Below are 5,602 nucleotides of genomic sequence, written 5' to 3'. Positions count from 1 at the left end.
TCAGCAGAAAATATAGTTTTCCATCCTACATGAAGCTGATATACTCTGATTTTTGTGTGGCTACATGGAACTGTCAGATCTATTAGCAAGTACAATAAACTGGTCTGTATATATGTTTCCCAGAAATACATTTGTTAATACACTTTATTCTGTAAAATTGTACTTGTCGTTGTATCTAATACTGTTTAGGTGAAGACTAATTTGAAAACTGGAAGTACCATTAAAGAGTCTTGGATGGAATCATAGCTATCCATATGTAATCAGAGTTAAATGAGACAGCAGGCTTAAATCTTGACCATATTATAAAGTGATTGTCAGTAGTAGGAGCATATTGTGGACAAGCTTGCAGGTTTTTGTGTTTGTATTTTCTAAAGCTGGTACTACCCCTTGCTGCTTCTGCTTCACAGATTGTGGCTTTCTTGTTTTACTTTAATAGTGTTAACGGAACATGTCAACAAAGGGTTGCTTGGCATGTTCCAGTTGCAGAAAACGTTTCTAAACAAAACCAGACTTACATAAATGTTTAATATGTTTAAAATACTTACTGCACAAGTTAAAAATCAGACTGTAAATTCAATTGCTTTGTTTGTCTTTGCAGCAGTTATGTTGGCCACTGCATTGCTGTAATACAGTATTGTAAAGGTCCTTCTCCTTTCTAAAATCAAATCAAATTTATATTTTCCAGAAGCAGCAAGTAATCAAATTGTAGATTTGTTGGTAAAATAAATTACCTGGCATTCTAGCAAAAATAGCAGTGATTGCAGTCTGTAACTTAGAAGCTTTGTTTTCTTCTTAAAAATCCTCTTTTAGAAGTAGCTACTAAGCTTTTAAGTTGTTATTCAATTTACACTGCTTTTGGTAGAAATTGTCATTCTTACTGCTTTTGGGATTGGCAGATTAATACCATAATCTGTGAAAACAGCTGCTTCTATAATACTGTTTGTTGTAGCTGAAAGTCCAAACCAAACCTTCTATGTCTTTCCTCCTGAACTTCTCATAGATGGATGAAGCAGTGCACAAATGCATAATATATTTCAATCTGCCCCGTATGTCATTCCACTGACATTATTAGATGCCATAGGACTCACCCAAGAAAAAGGCCAGTGCAAGTTGCCAACAGAGGCCAGTTAGATATTCGCAGTAAAAATGTGATGTAAATAAAGGTGCTTTAATTTTGAAGGACCTCACAGGAACATAGGCACTGGAAGGGACAATTAGGGTGATCAAGTCTAGTCCTGTGCTACCTTAGGTAACCAAGTAATATAATCCATTTTATAAGCTGGTCAAGCTCCATGTTATAAATAGAGGTGTTTTCACTTCGTGGTGCTTACTGGGCAGCTGTTTCAGAATCTCACTGCCCTGATGGTTACAAACGTCTCTTAAAATTCTAGCTTATGTGTATTCCTGACCAATTTATTCTAATTTGTTCTTATGTCAGTATTGCCTCTTAGCGTCTATGGCTCTTTTCACTTTGGGTCATTTAAATGGTATGCTTAATGACAGCAATCATCTTGAGACTTTTTTTGCTAGACTAAATCCATGCATTTCATACGTGTTTCTAGCAGTAGCGGAGGCTTAGGTGGCTATTGACACTTTTGATCCTTCGTTTAGGATCAAAACAGCATAACTGTTTTGATGTCACACATCAAATAGATGATGGAACTGATAAGGTGAAAAAAAGCTGCCCCCCCTGCATTTTGTTGGTCCACTTCATTTTTCACCTGTATGCTGTCCTGACTCTTTTCGAAGTATGACCCTACCAAAAGTTATGCTGCTGTCATTGATGGAGTGCTGTACCGGGACAGAAATGAGCAGCAGAGGGAGGAACGAGAAAGAAGAATATCTTAAGGCAATACTGCTGCTGGACATGAACCTTATCCTTAACCCAGGCTTGTTTAGATATGTCTGCCCTTCTACACTGCACTGCAGAAAATTGAGTGTAATATCTGAAACAGTTTGAACTAGTCAGTTCAGGCATTAGCAACAGCCTACCCGTGGCTACATGGGGTAATTGCAGTATACACGTAACATTATTTACAGACCTACATTTGTTTATCCTTCCATCTAAACTCAATCAACTTCTGATTGCTCAGTCCAAGCAATGGTTGGCTCTTCTATAATGTTGCTGCCGTTAACCAAAAGCAAGCCCAAGATAATAATTGCATCTTGTTGGTTCAGTTGCTATTTGAAGAAAGCTGTTTGCTGTTGCATCTGGTTCCTACCATTATTAATAGAATTTATTTTCCAGTTTATATCTGAGAAGTTGAAGTTTCCCTCAGTGATACAATTTACTGTAATATTTTCTCTCTAATAACATGACAAGTGTAGTTGCAGAGCATTTTTGAAAGTCATACTATTTTAGCTATACTCTTCTTTCTTGTTTCTTTATAGTCTATTTAATCTTTGATTTTAGCATTGTTTCTTTGTTTCTTTCTTGAACAAATAAGATAAAGTTAGTAAATTATCAATTTTATTGCAGTATGATACATGGAGTTTGGGGAATTTATTTATTTATACTTTTATGTAGACAAAGAATATGAAATACTAAGCCATGAAAGGAAATGGCCAAGATTTCACCTGTGCATATATTTTTACTTGCACATCTTTTTTTATTAATCTGATGTCAGTTAAATTGGCCGTAAGTACAATCTGATTGACTGGTAGCAAGGTAACAACACATATCTGTAAATGGTTATTTGAAGAGTTGCATGTAGTGATTGGTTTTATGTGAAATGTTATGTTGCAGTTTTTGAAGGCCCACCTTCATTTTGTCCGTTAGACTTCCAGGTCTTTCTGAGTTTGTACTGCCTTTGTTAATCTACATAAACAACTGCTTCCTTGTATCAGCAGGAGGGCACAAGGTATCAGCATTTCAAAACTGGGCAGTTCTGTGTTTTCCTGTCTCTAACAGATAGACAACCGCTTGCTGAAATTTATGGCAATCGTTTATGCAGCTGTCAAATTTTATGTGTATTCCTCAATGCAGGTAGCCAACATAATAAGAAAATCAGGTGGCATCTTTTTTTGGTATTTAAAAGTGGCGCTCTGTAGTAGTCAGGGACCCTGCATTCAAATTCATGAAATCAGTCCAACTTTAATTATTAATTAAACTTGTTGGACAGGCTGAAATTAATATAATCTCTTGGTGCTGTGACTATTTTAGTATTTGTTTCTGATAATACGTAGTTGGTCGGTGACAGGGCTGTGTTTTCTACATGTCTAGTTCAAGGTAATGAATGACAGAAAGCTGTAGGTTCCCTTTACAAAAGAGTATCTGCTTCATATCCTGCACTTCAGCATAGTTGCCAGCTTTTGTGTTGTTCAGGCTGTTGTTTTCCTTTGATTCTGTTTTACTTTTATGTTGAACTTAATTTGGCACATTTCATATTCTTCCTGATGTTCTCAGGTGGGGTAGAGTTCAGGGCCCTGAACCTACTTTTGAGGAGACTCCCCTTCAGCTCCCATGAGGTTGTACCAGAGCTGTGCTAGCAATGTGTGAAAAACTAGACATAGGGCAGTCCAGTGGGAAGCTGTTCATGACTTAATGAAGTACTGTTCTTTAATGGATTTGTAGATTCAGGGTAGAATTCAATGGTTTTGGGGGATGGGAAACTAATGCATTCTGAGAATGCTAACACTTAACCGTTTGCTTTTATGAAAGCAGCTTCATTTATCATAAACTTCTAACTGAGATTCAAAGTTTCGGTAGTCCAGTGGAAAAGATACTAAGGCATTCGTGTCACAAATGAGTTGATATCAGAGAGAGAGAACAGAGGTTGAAGGAGTATTCTTTGTTCAGGCTTCATTTTCACAGTTAAATCATCAATATGCTGGACATTGATGTTTCTGTATGCCAGTAGAAGGCAAAAGTAAACAACTTGCCTGCACTGGTATGGGGGGATTTGAAGAAACTGTGGTAACAAGAAAAAAAAAATTCTCAACATAAAGCATAGATAGAAATGTTGTCTTTCATTCTTGTCTTGCATAAAAATAATTTTGGCTAGGCTATTTCTAGAGAATTCCGCTTATAGGTGAGTGAGACTTTTAACAAAAAGTCTTGCCTTCAAACAGAAGCCCTGCATGCAGCTCTTTTCAGATTGTTGGCATTTCACTCTTCTGCTTTGTTTTTCCTTCAGGCTAAAATTGCCTATCCTTTTATGCATGCTCCCTGCATTGTATGCCAAAACCTATCTGAGCACTTATGCACATACCAGACTGGTTTTGCAACAAAATTAATACAGGTACAGTGGCTAGCGTTAAGAGGAAAAAGTATTTAATGTAAAATAGTGTTAAGTAAACATCCCTTTTAGTAGCAAGCTCTCTGTATGCGTTCTTGTATTTCTTTAATTATGGTTGAAAATTTTAAGTTGTCATTATTACCATAACAGCATGTGTTGTTGGTTTTTTTTTTAAAATTATGCGACTGAAATAAGGAGGCAGATACTAAGTCTCTGCCAGCCAGAGATCCTCCTATGATGCTCCTATGACCCTCCTATGATACTAAACATTGCAGCAAGTTTTACTCCTTGAATGCAAGCTGTCTTTTAATTACTATCAAATTATTATCTTTGTCAGCAACTACTTCATATGTAACTGAGCTATTAATATATTCGCCAGGTGGACATCTTGTTGATTGTGTGGGTTTCTATTAGCCCCACTTCAGTCAGTTGCCAGTGTCTGTATCCTTCTCCTTTATACAACCAAGTTGAGTGTTGGTTTGTTGGGGTGGCAGGGTAGAAGCCTGTATTTCTGAAGCCAGTATCTTCTTAACTTATATTTGGATTTGTTGCTCCAAGTCACATTTGGTTTTTTTTTTTTTTAATATTGTCAAAAAGATTAGTGAAAAGGCAGCTATTGATTGCACAGCACACTAAGATCTGCTACATATGTAAACTTTTCTGCTAGCTAAAGCTGAAATGTAGTTGAGTTATGTAATCAGGATTAATAGTACATAAATTACAGTAAACTTACGTACCTGTTCTGGCAATAGAGTGAAATTGTCTATTAAATCCACAACAATTAAAGGAATAAATTTTCAAGTGAGTAACAACTGGAAGTTTTCCTCCCATGGCTCAAAATGTGGCAGACATCCCGTGTAAATATAAAATTATTTATTATAATGAACATAACCAAATGACTTTTTTTTTGTGTCGTCTTCTGTGCATCTTTGCAGTTCTTGGTCTTCATAATCTACAAATCACTATGTGGGTTTTATTCCTTATTTCAAAGATGCAAATACTGTCTGTTTCTGTAGAGTTTCAGTGACTGTAATTCTGTTTTTCTTAGAAGATTGAATAGTAACTTAATCTGTCTGGTTTTGTCAATACTGAAGTTTCTATCCCTGTCCACACTTAGTCATCCTCTAGATGAAAAAGGTAGAAGACAGTCCTTTGATTTATTTAAAATTAGACTTAATTGGTAAGGGTAATGGCTGTGTATGGTCCTGCTGGACAAGCTATGGCTCTAAAAAGGACTTTGTTCTTGCTTCTAAAAATATTCTGTAATTATTAAAGGTCTGTTGCCTTTTTTCTAATGTTTACTATAAACTAGCTCTTGAACTAGAATCTTGCTATGCAAAGATCATTTTTATACTTTCAGGTCT

This window comes from Gymnogyps californianus, chromosome Z, assembly GCF_018139145.2.
Source record: "Gymnogyps californianus isolate 813 chromosome Z, ASM1813914v2, whole genome shotgun sequence".
NCBI lineage: Eukaryota > Metazoa > Chordata > Aves > Accipitriformes > Cathartidae > Gymnogyps > Gymnogyps californianus.
Note: the sequence above shows the minus strand (reverse complement) of the source record.